At 46.0% G+C, this 20,848-nt stretch overlaps 1 protein-coding gene across 2 annotated transcripts in view; it reads left to right on the top strand.

Annotated features, from left to right (window-relative positions):
• The window catches only part of TRPM8 (transient receptor potential cation channel subfamily M member 8), a 184,002-nt gene that overhangs the window by 39,024 nt on the left and 124,130 nt on the right, over window positions 1-20,848 (top strand). The window contains exon 1 of one of the 2 annotated variants that reach the window (XM_075317473.1): window positions 8,449-8,479. The exons of the other annotated variant lie outside the window; for it this stretch is intronic. The gene's annotated coding sequence lies outside the window, so the exon portion shown is untranslated. Of the gene's footprint in view, window positions 1-8,448; window positions 8,480-20,848 lie in introns of those variants that run through there. 2 annotated transcript variants of the gene reach the window in all.

Genomic DNA, 20,848 nt, shown 5'->3' with positions numbered 1-20,848 from the left:
CGAGTGGAATAATTATGGTGATCAGAAGGTAATACCCGTGATGCTTGGGTGGCAGCTCGGCTATACAAAGTTTTGTTGTTTTCTCTTTGAATTGGACAGCAGAAACAATGGCCACCAAGAAACTGTTTGACTCCTGGAAGACAGAAAGTCCTTTAACAGCCTCTGATAGCTTCTGAAATATTTTTCAGTCCACCGCTCCACATAAAACTTGACCTGATGAAGATCTTTATCATGGTGGCAATGGATTGTGATGGCAACGGTTTGTCATACCTGAGAAGAAACAGGTTTAGGGCTCCGCCACACATCCGTGAAACACGTGCGTGTTTGGTCCGTTTCCGTGTATACTGGAGACACGGCCAAACGTGCACCAATGTTACTATATCTCAGCAGTTACAAATGCGTTTTTGGTTATGTCCGTTAGTCCGTCTCCGTGATGCGTTTTGTGGGCCGTGTCTCACGCCAGCATGTCCGTTTTATTCACGCAACACGCAGCACGGACCCAATGAAAGTCAATGGGTCTGTGCGCACGTCCGAGTGACACGGACGCATCTCTGTTTGTTCCCTGTATGTTTTGTGTTTTTTTCATGTGATGTCAGTCTTTTTTCTTTTTCTGTTTCGTTCTCTCCCTCAGTCCGTCGGTCGGTCTCTATGTCTGTCTGTCCCTCTAGCTGTTTGGCGGTCAGTTCCCCCCTCTCTCATACTTACCATTCCCCGATCTCCGGCGCGGCGCTGCACGGCTGTTATAAAAACTCCGGCGGCTTTTACTCTTTTGAAAAAGCCGGCCGCCCATTAATCAATCTCGTATTCCCTGCTTTCCCCGCCCACCGGCGCCTGTGATTGGTTGCAGTCACACACGCCCACCACGCTGAGTGACAGCTGTCTAACTGTACCCAATCACAGCAGCCGGTGGGCGTGTCTATACTGTGCAGTGAAATAAATAAATAAATTAAAAAAACGGCGTGCGGTCCCCCCCCATTTTAATACCAGCCAGATAAAGCCATACGGCTGAAGGCTGGTATTCTCAGGATGGGGAGCTCCACGTTATGGGGAGCCCCCCACCCTAACAATATCAGTCAGCAGCCGCCCAGAATTGCCGCATACATTATATGCGACAGTTCTGGGGCTGTACCCGGCTCTTCCCGATTTACCCTGGTGCGTTGGCAAATCGGGGTAATAAGGAGTTATTGGCAGCCCATAGCTGCCAATAAGTCCTAGATTAATCATGTCAGGCGTCTATGAGACACCTTCCATGATTAATCTGTAAGTTACAGTAAAAAAACACACACACCCGAAAAAATCCTTTATTAGAAATAAAAAACACAAACAAATTCCCTCATTACCAATTTATTAACCCCGACAAACCCTCCATGTCCGGCGTACTCCACGGACCTCCAGCGTCGCATCCAGCTCTGCTGCATGGAGATGACAGGAGCAGCAGAAGACACAGCCGCTCCGGTCACCTCCACGCAGCTAATGAGATGAGTAGCACGATCAGCTGCTGTCACTGAGGTTACCCGCCGCCACCGCTGGATCCAGCGGTGGCCGCGAGTTACCTGACTGACAGCAGCTGATCGCACTACTCATCTCATTAGCTGCGTGGAGGTGACCGGAGCGGCTGTGTCTTCTGCTGCTCCTGTCATCTCCATGCAGCAGAGCTGGATGCGACGCTGGAGGTCCGTGGAGTACGCCGGACATGGAGGGTTTGTCGGGGTTAATAAATTGGTAATGAGGGAATTTGTTTGTGTTTTTTATTTCTAATAAAGGATTTTTTCGGGTGTGTGTGTTTTTTTACTGTAACTTACAGATTAATCATGGAAGGTGTCTCATAGACGCCTGACATGATTAATCTAGGACTTATTGGCAGCTATGGGCTGCCAATAACTCCTTATTACCCCGATTTGCCAACGCACCAGGGTAAATCGGGAAGAGCCGGGTACAGCCCCAGAACTGTCGCATATAATGTATGCGGCAATTCTGGGCGGCTGCTGACTGATATTGTTAGGGTGGGGGGCTCCCCATAACGTGGAGCTCCCCATCCTGAGAATACCAGCCTTCAGCCGTATGGCTTTATCTGGCTGGTATTAAAATGGGGGGGGACCGCACGCCGTTTTTTTTATTTTATTTATTTATTTCACTGCACAGTATAGACACGCCCACCGGCTGCTGTGATTGGGTACAGTTAGACAGCTGTCACTCAGCGTGGTGGGCGTGTGTGACTGCAACCAATCACAGGCGCCGGTGGGCGGGGAAAGCAGGGAATACGAGATTGATTAATGAGCGGCCGGCTTTTTCAAATTAGAAAAAGCCGCCGAAGCAGTGTGAACGCCGTGCAGCGCCGGTGATCGGGGAACGGTGAGTATGAGAGAGGGAGGGACACTTCAGTCACTCGGGGGATTAGCGGTCACCGGTGAATCCTTCACAGGTGACCGCTAATCAGTACACGGCACACAGACAGAGCCGCAGCATGAATATGAAGTCGGGTGAAGTTCACCCGAGTTCATTCTCATCCTGCTACTCTGTCTTCCGACATGTAGTAACGACATTTTGCATCACACACGTACATTTCACACGGAGAACACATACACATGTCAGTTATTTCACTCACGCACACACGGACATTCCACACGCACATACGGCTAGCATACGGGATACACACGCAGGCCACACATACCATAAAAACGGACATAAAAAACGGAAAACGGACCCGAAAAATGGCCCGTTTTACACGGACGTGGTTTTCACGGATGTGTGGCGGAGCCCTTACCCAAATTAGCAAGGCCAAGATCAAGGAAAGAATTTGAATTTTCATGGCGCTACAAATAAGGGAAATTATCAAAGACATTGATTTTGACACAAAGCTAAGCAAGACTGAGGCACCGGCATTGGAGACGTTCAGAAAGGTAGTGGTGAACTTCTTTGGTAACCATAAAGCACCAAACTATAGAGATCTCATGACTGAGTTATCACAACAACACTACAAAGCATTGGGATGCATTATGTCTCACAAGATATATTTCCTGGACAACCATTTAGATTTTTTTCCCCGATAACTTTGGAGATGTCCGTGATGAGAACGGGGAGCAGTTTCATCAGGACATCGTGGTACTTGAAGGCCATTATAATGGGAAATAGAGCTAAAAAATGCTCACAGACTACTATTGGGAAATATAAATGGATGCGCCTGTAGCTAAATATTCAAGTGAGGGTTCTTTTCCACTTGCGTACCGCTTCCGATGCGAGAGCATCAGAAGCAATATGCTAATGACCCTCTGCTGTGGGTGTCAGCCGAGGGTCATGCGACTTTGATGCAATCTTGCAATCATATCACAGCTGCGGAGAAGAGGGAGGGAGCACTTTCTCCCCATCTCCTCTGCTGCCTGCCTCTGCTTATATTGCACTGCACTCGGATTACATGCGAGTGCAGTGTGATGTTTCACACGCTCCCATAGGCTTGTATGGGAGTGCATGCAACGATTGCACCGATAGTATGATGCGTGTCGAAAATTAAAAGGCAAGAGGATACTGGCTCATTGATTAACATTGGTGCGAGTGCGATCCGATGTTTTATCGTAGGTAAGGATACCCTTAGTAGTGTGGGGAGGGCAGTATAAAGGAGGTAAAGCAAGAAGGTGACAATATGCAAAGGAAGAAAGGAAGAGGGAGTGAGGAAGATGCACAGTGTAGAGATTGGGCAGCAGGCCCGGATTTAAGGGGGGGCCCGAGGGGCCCAGGCCCTGGGCCACCGACCAAGCGGGGACCTTCCACCAATATAGGGATAAATATCTCAAAACATGTAAAATACACATCTCTTTACTGTGACCCATTTCTAATGATAAGGAACATTTAACAAAAGAGAAACAATTGAAAGTGTAGGGACCTGGCTACGGTCCTACATCTCAGTGGTTGGCGCAGAGTCATGGCACCTGTGTCAGCATCCACTGACCTGGCTAGCCAGACTTCCTTAGTACCTGTACCTAATGCTTAGCTTATGGCATGCGGCAGCCTTCTCTGATGCCAACAGAAGCTTCTAGGCCAGTGATGGCAAACCTATGGCACGCACCCTTTGCCTCATTTAGCGACTTTGAACTGCCAGTGTGATCGCGCCGGCAGTTCAAAGTTGTGCTGCAGCAGAGCCAGAGGAGACATTTCTCCTTGTTCTGACACTCTTCCTCTCCTAGGCCGCAGGCCTGTAGCCTAGGAGACGATGGGAGTGTCAGTAAGCAGCGCCGCCGTAATGACGACTGGTGGCTGCGCGGGAACTAAGGACTCGACCAAGCGGCGCGCAGCACTGGAGTGGGTGCTGGAAAGTGAGTTTTTGGTTTTTTTTAAACTGTGCGGCAGCGGCTGTGTCAGGGTGGGGGGGAAATTGCATCATGGGGGAAACATGGCAGTATGGGGGAAACATGGAAGGATGGGGGGAAACATGGAAGGATGTGGGAAACATGCAAGGATGGGGGAAAACATGGCAGTATGGGGGAAAAAAGCAAGATGGGGGAAAACATGCAAGGATGGATGGGGAAAACATGGCAGGATGAGGGAAAACACGGCAGGATGGGGGAAAACACGGCAGCATGGGGGAAACATGGCAGCATGGGGGAAACATGGCAGCATGGGGGAAACATGGCAGTATGGGGGAAACATGGCAGGATGCAGGAAACATGGCAGGATGCGGGAAACATGGCAGGATGCGGGAAACATGGCAGGATGCGGGGAAAAATGCCAGGATGTGGGAAATATGCCAGGATGAGGGAAACATGCCAGGATGGGGGTACATTTTCCAGGATGGGGGTACATTTACCAGAATGGGGTAACATGTCAGGATGGGGTACATTTACCAGGAAGAGGGACATTTACCAGTATGGGGTACATTTACCAGGAAGGGGGATATTTACCAGGATGGGGGAACATGCCATGATGGGGTACATTTACCAGCATGGGGGAATATGCCAGAATGGGGTACATTTACCAGCATGGGGGAACATGGTGGCTGCGCGGGAACTAAGGACTCAACCAAGCGGCGCGCAGCACTGGAGTGGGTGCTGGAAAGTGAGTTTTTGTTTTTTTTTAAACTGTGCGGCAGCGGCTGTGTCAGGGTGGGGGGGAAATTGCATCATGGGGGAAACATGGCAGTATGGGGGAAACATGGAAGGATGGGGGAAACATGCAAGGATGGGGGAAAACATGGCAGTATGGGGGAAAAAAGCAAGATGGGGGAAAACATGCAAGGATGGATGGGGAAAACATGGCAGGATGAGGGAAAACACGGCAGGATGGGGGAAAACATGGCAGCATGGGGGAAACATGGCAGCATGGGGGAAACATGGCAGCATGGGGGAAACATGGCAGGATGCGGGAAACATGGCAGGATGCGGGAAACATGGCAGGATGCGGGAAACATGGCAGGATGCGGGAAACATGGCAGGATGCGGGAAACATGGCAGGATGCGGGAAACATGGCAGGATGCGGGAAATATGCCAGGATGAGGGAAACATGCCAGGATGGGGGTACATTTTCCAGGATGGGGGTACATTTACCAGAATGGGGTAACATGTCAGGATGGGGTACATTTACCAGGAAGAGGGACATTTACCAGGATGGGGTACATTTACCAGGAAGGGGGATATTTACCAGGATGGGGGAACATGCCATGATGGGGTATATTTACCAGCATGGGGGAATATGCCAGAATGGGGTACATTTACCAGCATGGGGGAACATGGTGGCTGCGCGGGAACTAAGGACTCGACCAAGCGGCGCGCAGCACTGGAGTGGGTGCTGGAAAGTGAGTTTTTGTTTTTTTTTAAACTGTGCGGCAGCGGCTGTGTCAGGGTGGGGGGGAAATTGCATCATGGGGGAAACATGGAAGGATGGGGGGAAACATGGAAGGATGGGGGAAACATGCAAGGATGGGGGAAAACATGGCAGTATGGGGGAAAAAAGCAAGATGGGGGAAAACATGCAAGGATGGATGGGGAAAACATGGCAGGATGAGGTAAAACACGGCAGGATGGGGGGAAACATGGCAGCATGGGGGAAACATGGCAGCATGGGGGAAACATGGCAGCATGGGGGAAACATGGCAGTATGGGGGAAACATGGCAGTATGGGGGAAACATGGCAGGATGCGGGAAACATGGCAGGATGCGGGAAACATGGCAGGATGCGGGAAACATGGCAGGATGCGGGGAAAAATGCCAGGATGTGGGAAATATGCCAGGATGAGGGAAACATGCCAGGATGGGGGTACATTTTCCAGGATGGGGGTACATTTACCAGAATGGGGTAACATGTCAGGATGGGGTACATTTACCAGGAAGAGGGACATTTACCAGGATGGGGTACATTTACCAGGAAGGGGGATATTTACCAGGATGGGGGAACATGCCATGATGGGGTACATTTACCAGCATGGGGGAATATGCCAGAATGGGGTACATTTACCAGCATGGGGGAACATGCCAGGATGGGGTACATTTACCAGCATGGGGGAATATGCCAGAATGGGGTACATTTACCAGCATGGGGGAACATGCCAGGATGGGGTACATTTACCAGCATGGGGGAATATGCCAGAATGGGGTACATTTACCAGCATGGGGGAACATGCCAGGATGGGGTACATTTACCAGGAAGGGGGACATTTACCAGGATGGGGTCATTTACCAGCATGGGGGAATATGCTAGAATGGGGTACATTTACCAGCATGGGGGAACATGCCAGGATGGGGTACATTTACCAGGATGGAGGACATTTACCAGGATGTAGGACATTTACCAGGAAGGGGCCATGATGGGGACAAATATAACAGTATGTAGGAAATATATATCAGGATGGGGGACATGTTTACCAGGATGTGGCCCAGGAAGGGGGACATAACTATACAATGAAAGGGGAGGGTACCGACTCATATGTTTTTATGGGATTTCAAGATGTTCAGACTTTGAAATGTAGATGTGGATTACAGGGTGAAAGGACATCCATGAAGCAGGAGTGACTTGTAAATTTGACAATCATGAGCGTTGAGTAAAGATATACTGCGGGAATTGGACTTTAGTGACATATATTGACATATAATAAATAATAATAATAATAAATCGTTAGTGATTTTGCAGCACGAAAATCAAGGAAAGTGCCTAGATTGTAAAAAAATGAATGATTTTACCTGAATTAATCTCCGTAAATGATTTTTGTAAATAAACTTGCATTCGTTTCATTTTGTGTTACATATTACAACACCTTGAAAGATGGGACTCAATCCAAAATGGGCCCTGGGCCACCCACCTCCTAAATCCGGCCCTGTTGGGCAGTATGAGGGGACACAGTGTGGGGGAACAGTATTAAGAGGGGGCCCAATATGAAAGGGGGCAGCATGGAGGAGGTAATGAACCTATAAATCCCCAAATAGTTTAATCCTGTAGCTATAAGTTTACTCTGCACCGCCCTTTAGGTGAGTATTATAAAGTTTTTTTTATGTTCTATACAGCGGCCTGGGCTCTTATATACAGCATGTTACAATGCTGTAGATCAGAGCCCACTGGTGGTGGCCGCAGCTTATAGTCACCAAATCTGATGACCGGTTCCCTTTAGGCTATGTGCCCACGTTGCGTTCTGTCCCTGCAGAAATTTCTGCAGCGATTTGAACAACACACGTGCGCTTCAAATCACTGCAGAAACAGTGCGTATTGAAAAGCCGATTTCATGCGCTCTGAATGCAGCCCCTCCCATAGACAGAGCGGGGGCTGCAGGCAGAGCGCACGAAAGAAGTGACATGTCACTTCTTAGAACGCAGCGCTCCGGCAGTAGCCGAAGCGCTGCGTTCTAATACGCCACGTGGGCATGGATTAGGCACAATCTTCATAGATTGGATTGTGCTGGGGATGCAGGACGCAGGGTGCAGATCGCAGCGTAACTGCATGAAAATACGCTACGTGGGCACATAGCCTTAACCTCGCTTCTCTTCTCCAGCACCAGGCTTCAGGATAGGCATGCAGATCTTGGTGCAGATTTCTTAAAAGCACATAAAAAAAACCGCACTGTGTGCACATAGCCCTGACCTTTTTGGCATATAGCACCTTCACCCTAAGGCCATGATAACACATTCAGGATTTGGTCAGTATTTTAGCATTGTCCTCTTTTTATGTCCATCTCCAATGCTTTCGTACATGAAGATACATGTTCCCCAGAGTTTAGACATCACCATCTGCAATGTATCATAAAATTACGATTTCAGTAGTCATAGAAATAGTGCCATATCTGCAGAAAAACATGCCCTGCTTACATAAAAAAAGACGTAAGTATAATTCTCAAGGACACTTCCATTTTCCCTAATGCGGTGAGTCCTTTGTGATGCACAGTCCTAAATCTAGCAATCACTCCACTGTAATGACTGGAGGCTGGACTGGAGGAGGAGACTGGCAGGCTGTATTATAGCACCTGTGCTGGTGGCATCACTGCAGGAGCCCAGGCACTTTACTCAGGTAGGGTTGTGTGTGTTGTTCTTTTAATGCCTTCTTCTTGGTATAGAAAAGTTCTTTATTCTGTACATGACATCAGATCTGTTCACAGATGGTTGTAACTAGATTTGTTTTGTGTACAAATAGTGGTGTAGTCAGTAATACAAAATAATGAAGGATTTACTGCTTTTACAATATTTTCTTCTGCAAATTGAAAAGACAACGAGCTATAAAGATAATTAATAAATATTTGATGGGATTTTTTTTTATAGATATTTTGAGTTTGTACTCTGCAGATATAATTAATGCATTGTTCTCTTTTGGGATCTGAAAATATTTTGGCTGCTTTTCGTTCATAATAATAACATTGTTATGTGTATTTTATTGGGTGATTTAAACTTTTCAGAATATATCTAAAAAAGGAAGAAAAGATACATGAAAAAAATGTTTCCACATGTCTCTATTTTATAAACATTGCAAGCATCGGTTTACATTTCATACATTTCAGATAATATTTGAAGTAGGTGATCAGATTATTATTACTTTTTATATCTGCAGAATTTAGGAGTGAAAATTGTCTTGAGTATTTGTCGGGAGTTAATAAACCATCAACATTAAAGGCAGTTTGAAATCCCCAAAATGCATTTTTAATTAGCTATAGAGTGACAGAGGGAACTTGCCCCCCCCCCCATAAAAATCACACTAACGCCGTCTGTACCTGTTACTGGACAGCGCCTGAGAAGATATATTTTAATGAAAATGCAAATGAGGGGACTTCAGTGCACCCTTAGTATGGCTAAGAGCTCTGTGCACAATTGCACCCCCCTCATTTTGCTTCCCCTGCTTCTGTATGACTGCACTAGCTTCCCTTGCCTAAAGTGAGCCGGATTGTGTGTGCACTGACACTGCCTTAACTTGACCTCACACTTTAAGGCCTAAAACACACTTCCGCAAAAAAAACCGTATATGTCTTACGGTCCGTTTTTCGGGTCCGTGTTCCGTTTTTTAGGAGCGTTTCTCCGGTATGTATGGCATCCGTGTGATGGTGTATGTGAGCCGTGTGTGCGTGTGGAATGTCTGTATTGACAAAAAATACGTACGTGTGCTGTCCGTTTTTAAAGGCCCGCATTCTTACTCAATTAACGATTTTAATCATTCATCATGAGATCCTGGTGTTGTTGTTTGCTTTCTATTGACCTGATAGATTGGAAACAAGTGTTGCAGATTTTGTGATGAAAAAGGGACACGGACGATACGTGCTGAACACGGACATACTCCGTGTGCGGTCTGTGCAGGCACGGACCCATAGACTAAAGCGGGTCTGTGCCTGCGTGTTGCCAGTAAAAAACGGACATGTCGTCAGTGTAGAAAAGCACACACACGTACTTACGACACGGACACACGTTCCGTGTGATTTTACGTGCGTGTGCCATCTACCATTGAATTACATGGGTCTCCGTGTGTACGTGTCTCCGGTACGTGCAAATACGTACCGCGCACGTACAAAAAAAACAAATGTGTGTTGCGGGTCTAAACAGTAGCCTGACACGTTCTCCTTTTTGTCTCCTCTCTGCTGATGTCACTTGTTACACTTTCGGATGTATCAGTGTAGGGAGCAGGATCAGCGCAGAGGATTCATGGAGAAGAATGTGCAAACAGCCACTATATAAGGGCACGGCTGGGCATGGTTGGGCACAGGCAGTGTCAGTGTGCATGTGCACACACATCGTCTCTGAAAAGCAACATGCAAAATGAGGAGACATAATGATGCAACGAGCTCTTGGCTATGTCGAAAGTGCACTAAAGCTCCTTCATTTCCATATGAATTAAAAGTTATTTTCTCAGTTACAGGTACAGTGCTGGTGTTACTGTTATGAGGGTTTGGTCCCTTATGTCACTGTGTAGCTTGCTTAAAATTGATTTTAGGATAAAAAAAAAACTGCCATTCTGTCACGGTCGTCTCTCTGTAGTAAGAGACTAGTGACAGGTTCTGGGACAGAGTCTCTTTGCCTTGTGAGACTCTACAGATTAAATGTATTCCCTTTCCTTTGGTGAAGAGTCAGTTAATATCAGTATTTCTTACCAGCAAGCATTCTCATGAAATTCTCAGGTGTTTCCGGTTTGGACCACTCCCAGTCCCTATATATACTCTCTGCTTCCTGTAGAGGGTGCCGATTATTCTCATTCATTTGGAGGCTCGACCTGGAGGTGGAAGGAGCTGGTGGAGCCCTCTCTGCAAGTTTCTGTGTAGGCACAGTCCTGTTGTTGACTACATCTGTCTGTTGTTGTTTCCCCTGTATATCTTGCCTTCCCCTGGTGTGTAATTAGTGTAGCGGTGGGGCTAGCACCCCTCACCTGCCAACTCACTAGCCAGGGCTATTACAAGGTCTGCCAGGGTCTCAGGTATCCTGTTTGGCAACAGGTTCAGAACCTGTATAGGGACTGGCTAGGAATGTAGGGTACAGCTGCAGGTGAGTGAAGGAGGTGTCCTATCTTCTCCCTCACTAGCACTAGGGCCCACCGTTGTTATAGTGTCCCCGGTGTACTCCTTGTTTTGTTGCGTATCATGTTGTGCACCATACTTCCCAGTCACTACCGTGACACATTTGAAGCTTTGTTTCACATTTAGATTACTCTTCTCAGTAGATTTTTATTTCAGTAACTTCTCTAACAAGAATTATAAAGTAAAAGATTGCTAATGTAAACTATGGCATTTGCAATTTTTTAATTTCCCTATAAATCTAATATTCTCCATTACTTTATTTTGCTTCCTTCTCAAACATCATGTTGAAAGTGCTGTTTTACCTGCACATTCATAAGCTGCTTTGAACTGCAGCTGTAGCAAGAATCTGTATGTAACCACTAGCTACAAACTCCTCTCTGTGAGCTTCTTTACTGTCCTCCTTCATTCTCAGACAGGGAAGTTTTCTTTATAAATAGAGCCTGAGTATGGATTATTGCTATCACTGCAATTCACAGCAGCTGATAACAGCATGAACTAGGTAGTTAAAACAGCACTTTCATCAAGTAAAATAGAGTAATGGAGGATATAACAAATGAAATTCAAATTTTTGTTCTTGGCCACTTTATCTTTATTTTATCAGATATGTTTGGGAAATGATTTTGTGTAAATATATACAGGTTTGTCTTCTAGATTTGTTAGTGCAGATTTCTTCACAGACTTCACAGCTCTCCAGTCCATAAAATGACTCCTGAGGAGAAGGTGACTAGATCTACCCTAAAGCCTCCTCCAATTGACAAGCAGCTCTCCCATGTGAGGTAGATTGACTGATCTGATCACATGCTCCTCCATTAGCAGCTATTTTATGTACTGGAGAGTTGTGCAGTCTGTGAAGAAGACTGCACTAGCAGGTCTGGCAGATAAACCTGTCAAAATGAAGGTAAAGTGGACATCCTGTCATGATGACTATGGGGATAGCAGGAAACCGGGGCTCCTAAGTTGATCCCCAGGCTAGGGGCCCTATGCTATCCCTAGTCTCAGTGATACCCCTAAAGGTGGGGATGCCTGAGTCTTTTTCCTGGCCCTGCTCTTGAGCAGCCCTGATCTGATACACCCTCCCCCAGGGGTCTGGGACAAGAGTGAGATTAAACCCACAAAAATAGACAGACAGGGAAAACCAAAACTCTGTCACACAGCGTGCACTCACAGAGGTATAAGACAGTAAAAGATAAAGAGGAAAATAAGAGCAGGGAGGAAACAAAATGACAGGTAAACTCCACAACCACTACTGGCAAAAAGCAAAGATAGTCTGGGACCCCAAAAAGACACAGACTAACACAGTATATCTTATAGCTGCCATAGGTAGATTTCCTCAAGATTAAATATGAAAGAAGCAGATGTGATTGGCTTCCTCACAACATGTGATCAAAGGAGCCTAACAAGCAGGCTAGCAGAGGTTAACTCTTGCAAGGGTGACTATGACTAAGCACACAGCAGGTCGGATGGAGTGTCAAAATCTGCAACGTGAACAGAGCCTGACTCTGCCATGACAGCTGGCGAATTATGCAAAACTCTGTCCCCGTTAAATAAGATTTTTTTTTACTTTTAAAGTTTGCAAAAGTGTATATGCCTGAGCTACATCCCCTATATAAATGTGGATGCAGATTAATGGGCATTTAGGGGGTGAAAGACCACTTTTGAATATCATTATTATCAGCAGTGCACAGTCTAGTGTGCATATGTGATGTTGAGAACAATGCTTTTCTATGCTAATCGATTCTCAATACTGTGCTCCTCCTATGCTACTTTATTCTCCATTCCGTGCCCATTTTTTGCTACCCCATGCTCTACACCATACCCCCATGCTACCCCATTTTCCATACTGAGTCCCCCATTCTCCTTACTGTGCCTCCTCATTCTCCATACCAAACCCCCTGTCACGATGGCTTTGGAATAGGTGGAAACCGGGGCTCTTATGCTGTTCCACAAGCTAGGGGACCCTGTGATATCTCTAACCTCAGGGACACTCCTAATGGTTTAGAGGCTTGAGTCTCCTTCCTGGCCCTGTTCCTAACCACTTCTCATCTAGATCCCCCTCCCCCTCCTCTCAGGGAGGGATGGGACAGGAGTGTGTTGAAACCACAGAACAAGACAGACAAGGGAAAAAACAAAACTCTGTCATACAGCGCGCACACTCACTGGATAAGACAATAAGAAATTCAGGAGGAAAACAAGAGCAGGAAGGAAGTCGAAAACAACAGGGATCAACTCCACAACTGCTCCAAGCAATAAGCACACCTAAGAGAGAGTCTGGGACATCATACCTCACTAACCAACATAGAATAAACTATAGCTGGCATGGGTAGAAGGATTCCAACAGTAGAGATAGGAGGGGAGCAAATGTGATAGGTCTCTGCACAATATGTGATTAAAGGAGCAAGCAGACTAGCAGAGATTAACTGTTGCTAGCCTGCCTCTGAATCAGTTCACAGTAGATCAATACCTAAGTCTGCCAGTGTTGATCCCAGACACCAGAGAAACCATTATGTGGAATGTCAGAATCTGCAATCTCAACAGAGTCCAATGCCACAATGATAGTCGGCCAAGTTTGTACAAAACTCCGTGTGACACCCCATTCTCCATACTGAATCCCCCCCATTCTCCATACTGAGCCCCCTCATTTTCCATTCTGTGCATGCCCCTAGTATCCATACCATGCCCTTAACAGGCTAGCACATTCTCGATATCGTGCCCCTCCCATGCTAAACCTTCTCCATACCGTGCCTTTCCCATGCTACCCCATTCTCTGTACAGGGCCCCTCTCATACTACTCCATACTGTGCTCCACCCATGCTACCCCTTCTTCATACCGTGCCCCTCCAATGCTACCCCATTCTCAATATCGTGCCCCTTCTATGCTACACTATTCTTTATACCATGCCCTTACCATGCCATTCTCCATATTGCGCCCCTCCTTCCTCCATACCGAGCCCTCATTTTCCATAGTGTGCCTCCCCATTCTGTATACCGACCGAGCCCCCCATTCTCCATGCTGCACCTGTCCTTTCTCCATATCGAACCCCCTCATTTTCCATTCTGCACATCCCTCCATTCTCCATACCAAGACCCCCATTCTGCATACTGCGCACTCCCATTCTCCATACCGAGCCCCCCCATTTTCTATACAGAGCCCCGCACTCTCCATAAGGCGCCTCCCCATTCTCCATACCAAGCTCCCTCATTTTGCATTCTGCACATCCTACCCCTATTCTCCATACCGAACCCCCCCCTCGGGCTGCCCCTTTCGTATCTTCAACCTTATAAGAGCTTACCTGCTCCAGGCTTTGCCTTCTCCTGCTCTACGGAGAGCTGCCATCACTTCTGCAGCATGATGAGGAAACATCATTGCGCTGCCGAAACATCTGGAGCGTGAACACACAGCTGAATGTCAGGGCAAGGAGCTGATTGGAACTCCACTGACCCTGGACATGGAGGCGTACTCAGAGGTTAACTTTTATTCACGTGTTAAAGATGCAAATACAAATGAATATGGTGCTCCCCCTCTCTCCTCTAAAAAGATGCCAATTTCGTTAAAAAGTTTGAGAAGGGGAGATTTAATTATTTTTTTTTTTTTAATCTTGATCCAGGCGCCACTCCCTGCAACCTGCCTCCCTAGGCATCGATCCTCCGATGCTTAGTGGCAAATACACAGAACAGATGTGCTCAGTGGGAGACCAGATCTGAATCACTGAAGGCCATAGTAGCACATTCAGGCTATACAGGCTGCTCATAGTAACAAGAGCAACATGTGTCCTGGTGTTGATTTGTTGAAAAGCAGCTCCTGGGACACTTTGGAGAAATGGCCATACCTGGGTTCCACAACCAAACCAATGTAACTCTGAGCTGTTAGTGTACCTGGAATAAAGATGGGCCCAGATAATGTACATTATGCTTTCCTACAACATAAACCTGGCAGTAGGACTTGTGTGACTTTCCCTCGTGAAGGCCTCTTCATGACATCCTACATGTGGTCTATTGACCAATCTCCAGCTATCATTTTGTCCAAGACAGAAGGGGAACTCATTGCTGAATTGGACAGACCACCATTTCAGGCTCCACTACAATTTTGCTCTGCACCATGATTGCCTTTGGTAGGGATGTGAGGTCAATAGAGCAACTGTAGCTGGACATTTGGGTCATAACCCAATGCTGTGGACACCCCTTCGGATAGTTTGTGTAGACACTAACATCTTAGGTGGGCTTTGCACATTACGACATCGCAATCCGATGCTGCGATGTCGAGTGCGATAGTCCCCGCCCCCGTCGCAGGTACGATATCTTGTGATAGCTGGCGTAGCGAACATTATCGCTACGCCAGCTTCACATGCACTCACCTGCCCTGCGACCGTCGCTCTGGCCGGCGACTCGCCTCCTTCCTAAGGGGGTGGGTCGTGCGGCGTGATAGCGACGTCACACGGCAGGCGGCCAATCAAAGCGGAGGGGCGGAGATGAGCAGGATGTAAACATCCCGCCCACCTCCTTCCTTCCGCATAGCCGACAGGAGCCGCGGTGACACAGGTAGGAGATGTTCCTCGCTCCTGCGGCTTCATACACAGCAATGTATGCTGCCGCAGGAACGAGGAACTACATCGTACCTGTCGCGGCACCGGCATTATGGAAATGTCGGAAGAATACACCGATGATACGATAACGACGATTTTGCGCTCGTTAATTGTATCATCTAGGATTTACACACTACAACATCGCAAGTGATGCCGGATGTGCGTCACTTTCAATTTGACCCCACCGACATCGCACCTGCGATATCGTAGTGTGCAAAGCCGCCCTTAGACTTGGAATGTGACATTCACTTTCACTTGCAGTACAGAATGGACCATTCTTCAAATATCTACATCCATCCGTGTAGAGTTTCCCCTCAGTGCACCTCTTGCCATCATTCCGGTTCATTATTATCTCCCAACCATTGGATCCACTGGAATTATAGACCAAGGTCTTTCAGTACAAGGTTTCTTTCTCTCAGTTTGCAACAAGTGGCGATAACTGGTACGTCGACAAACAGACATTTTAACCAGAGTTGATCCGATTTTTGAGGTTTCATGTAGCTGAAAAAATATTGCTTTCAACCTGGCTTTTAGGCTCCTTCAGGTGAAACAGATTAGAACTACATGCTTGGGAATTTGGACATTTACAAATCTTCGTGACATCTGCTAATTCTTCTATTTGAATACCCTTATGGCGTGTCTTAGTTGGTGTTGCAATTTCAATGATGAGGAGTGTATATACATAGATATAGGTGACCTCAAATCTAAAAAAGTTGAGACACTGTAATGACAGAAAGAATGCAATAATTTGCAAATTTTGGGGGAATCTATGATTCAGCATGCAAACCAAAACCTCTATAGGTGGTAAACTGGAGTATATATGGTGCTAGTTTGAGGTATATAACTATTAACCCAACCACATTGTATATTGTTTTCATTATTTAAATTTGTTTCTTATTTTCTCTTTATTCTGAAAAATAATTATGGATTTGAATTCGTAATTAATTCTTGTTATGTTGCAAATATTTCATTGTAAGCATCCGATCTGCCGTGTCTAGGGTATGAGTACAAATTGCAGCTATTATTACATTGTTCAACTATTGTGGAGTGCTGTTACTTTTTTTTACCTCTCATATTCACACAGTAAATATCTTTCAATACCTTCCTTGTCTGATAACACAGGTATACAAAATTTGGGTTTATGACAATTTTTTTCAAATCCAATGACTAATTCTTATGTTTTCTTATGCCCTGATTTAAAAAAAAAAAACAAAAAAACCCCCAAAAAAACAAAGTCTATTTTTAACCACCTCGTATGGATTTTGCACACAATGCCCGTGATATTACACACAAGCGAGATGAACAATAAAAATCTTTATTGTAGCTCCAAATGTACACAATATTATACATAAAAATGTAACGAACGTTAATTCTGCAACTTTATTATAAATGAATTCTTGCGCCTTTTCCTCTTCTCTTGATCCATTTTCTCTTATAGAAGGCTGTGGATCTTCTTTGTAAAGCATCCAGCAGTCATCCCCCATCATGTTCACGTTCCATCTACCTTGGTTTCGTCATCCCATTTCGTTGATTTCCTGATGAAATCTTTCTCCTTGCTCTTCACTAACTACACCAAGGTTTTTAGGAAAGTCGTAAAAATGGGAATGTAAAAAATGTAACTTCAAATTCATCAGACAACCCAAGGCTTTGAAATGTTTCAGCAGGTTCTCTTTCATGGACTTACATTTTGGATCTTTGTTGTTACCTATAAATTTCTTCAGGACTTCTTTAAAAGAATCCCAAGCTCTTTTCTCAACAGCCCTCATTTTTGTTTTGAACATGCCGTCTTTCATGAGTTTACGAATGTCTGGGCCCACAAAAAATGTCTTCCATCAGTTTTGCTTTGGATAGTCCCTGAAACTTGGTATACAGGTACTTAGAGGTCTCTCCTTCTTTCGGTGGAGTTTTCACAAACTGCTTCATCAGTCCAAGCTTAATCTGGAGTGGAGGCAGGAGAACTAAAGTGGGATTAACTAAACGTTCTACAACTATGTTCTTGAGTTAAGGTTACAAAGATTTTCTTGTTGGCCAACAGTTTTGGCTCCAGTGATGAGTCCTATCCCAGCTGTCCCATTCACACATATGCATGGGTACTTTATGTATCCTCCTTGCTGCCTAAGGAGCAAAGAGAGAGCTTTCAGATCACCACATATTGACCATCTTTAATAATTGTAGTTACGTTTTTAGGAATAAAGTCTAAATTCTTAGAGCTTTCTTTCAAGTGCACAGAATGTCCTACAGGCACTGAAGCATACTCGCTGCCATTGTGCAGAAGCAGATTTCATACTTTGTTTGCATAAATCAATAAAGAGTCTCCACTCGCTCACATTGTACTCAATGTAAAATGTTTCCATCAGCCCAGGAATATCACTGGTATACACAAGAGCACCGATTTGAGAAAAGTATGGAAGGAAATCCTTTTTCTGCTTCTGTACCATGAAAAACAGGTTCTAGGAGCTAGCAGGTTCTTTTCCTTTAGCCTAGAACCTAAACGTTCTGTAGAATGTTTAGGCAAGTCCAAGCCCCTGTCACAGGGAGTTTTTCACAAACTTCAACTACTGTCTTGGCTGCATTGGACTCTGTTCAGATTGTGGATTCTGACACTCCGCCCGATGGTTCCTCTGGTGTCTGGGATCAACACAGGTAGACTCGGGCATTGACCTGCTGTGTGCTGATTCATAGGTAGGCTATGCTAATCTGCTTGCTCTTTTAATCGTATGTTGTGGGGAGACCTATCACATCTGCTCCCCTCCTATTTATACTGTTGGAATCCTTCTACCCATGCCAGCTATAAGTGATTCTATCTTGGTCTGTAACGTGTAGTGTCCCAGACTCTCTCTGATGAAAGTTGTGCTTAGTTGTACTTTTTTCTTGGAGCAGTTGTGGAGCGTACCCCTGTTGTTTTGTACTTCTTTCCTGCTCTTGTTTTCTTCCTGAATCTCTTATTGTCTTATCCTGTGTGTGTGCTGTGTGACAGAGTTTTTGTTTTTTTCGATGTCGTTGGTGAAGGCACCCACCCCCGTCAGTTGTGCGTCATGGGCAAATCGCTGCCCGTGATGCACAACCTCGCTAGGACCCATCACACGGACTTACCTGCCTAGCGATGTCGCTGTGACCGGCGAACCGCCTCCTTTCTAAGGGGGCGGTTAGTGCGGCGTGAGGCGTCACAGCGACGTCACACTGCAGCCGTCCAATAGAAGCAGAGGGGCGGAGAGCAGCCAAAGGTAAGATACACCCACATCGTTGCTGGAGGACGCAGGTACGGTGTTTTTGTTGTTCCTGCGGTGTCACACGTAGCGATGTGTGCTGCCGCAGGAACGACAAACAACCTGCGTCCTGCAACAGCAACGATATTTGGGATTTGAACGACGTGTCAACGATCAACGATAAGATGAGTTTTGATTGTTAACGGTCGTTCATGCGTTTCACATGCAACGACGTCGCTAAAGAGGCCGGATGTGCACCACGAATTCCGTGACCCCAACGACATCTCGTTAGCGATGTCGTTGCATGTAAAGCCCCCTTTAATTAGAATCCTGCTATTCATGTTCTGAATCAGGTGTATCTTCAGGTTTCTCTGGAGGTGAAGGGATTCCTAGACCTCGAGGCACAGGGCAAATCGCTGATGGAAAGTCCGGTTATGTAATTTCCTTATTTTTAAAGTTGAGTCTTTTCTGCCCACAGTAGCCAATCGCAGCACAGCGTTCATTAGTTTCTAACCAATCTATTGACACCAAAATCATCCACCAAAGGTAACGCATAGTTGTCGAAGTAGGGTGCAAAGCAAGCCAATGGAGTCAGTGTTTGTGAAAATTGTACGTGACAAAATGTTTTCATTATTTTTACTGAGCTCCACGATCAAAAGTATATAAAAATCACCTATTTTCAAACAATTGTATACAGTGGAAGAATACCACCATACCCGCTCATCTGGTACGTCACTTACCCTTTTCACCACACCATTCCTTCTCTGCGTCTTAGTCCATCTGTTTCACTCTTCTTATTTTCTTAGTACCGATGTGTCATGATACGGACTTTGCTCTATAGAATGATTATTTTCTATGGGTGGTATTCCACTGTATATATATTTAGTATATTGCGATGGTTATTTCATTTTGTATGCTCATTATTATGTTATGCTATTGATCACCTTGGACATCTTTGTATAAGTGTGAATACACGTTGTGATGTCACAATAATTTTTGACAATTGTATTTTCTTCCGTTTAGTGCATATACGGTATATCCCTGATGAAGGCTCTATATCGAGCCAAAACGTCGGACCAATTTTGTTTCTGAATTTTTTTTTTCCATATATTGATTGTCACATATTGAATTTATTTTCAATAAAAAATTCAAGATACACAAAGCAATCCATGATACCTTTTCTCGACTGTGTTCCAGAATTTTTTGCTATATTGATACAACTTTTTCTTCTGAGCACCAGGCCTTGCAGTTGAGCCGAGCTTACCCTATAGTGTTCCTGTGGGCATACTAACGTGCTAATGTATGCGCAGCTTCGCCGCACATTCTTCACTCTTCATGGCAGCCAACGGAGGATGGATGCACAGCGCACGTGGTTATGGGTGCATATTGCACCTAACAGGTTCCCTTTAATAATGTACACACGTGATTGGCCAGTTACTACAGGAAGCCGGCAGCTGGATGATCACGTTTGCCAACTATTAAAGAGAATGAATATTCACTGCTCCCCATGCTCATAATCTGGTCTAAAGGCTACTTTACACGCTGCGATATCGGTCCCGATATCGCTAGCGTGGGTACCCGCCCCCATCTGTTGTGCGACACGGGCAAATCGCTGCCCGTGCTGCACAACATCGCGCAGACCCGTCACACATACTTACCTGCCCGGCGACGTCGCTGTGACCGGCGAACCGCCTCCTTTCTAAGGGGGCGGTCCGTGCGGCGTCACAGCGACGTCACTGAGCGGCCGCCCAATAGAAGCGGAGGGGCAGAGATGAGTGGCCGGAACATCCCGCCCACCTCCTTCCTTCCTCATAGCGGCCGGGAGGCAGATAAGGAGAGGTTCCTCGTTCCTGCGGCGTCACACATAGCGATGTGTGCTGCCGCAGGAGCGACGAACTACATCGTTACTGCTGCAGTAACGATAATCGAGAATGGACCCCCATGTCACCGATGAGCAATTTTGCACGTTTTTGCAACGATGCAAAATCGCTCATCGGTGTCACACGCAGCAACATCGCTAATGCGGCCGGATGTGCGTCACAAATTCCGTGACCCCAACGACTCCGCATTAGCGATGTCGCAGCGTGTAAAGCCCCCTTAACTC

The sequence above is a fragment of the Anomaloglossus baeobatrachus genome, chromosome 7 (assembly GCF_048569485.1).
Source record: "Anomaloglossus baeobatrachus isolate aAnoBae1 chromosome 7, aAnoBae1.hap1, whole genome shotgun sequence".
Classification (NCBI taxonomy): domain Eukaryota; kingdom Metazoa; phylum Chordata; class Amphibia; order Anura; family Aromobatidae; genus Anomaloglossus; species Anomaloglossus baeobatrachus.
This window is presented reverse-complemented; position numbering and strand designations above follow the sequence as displayed.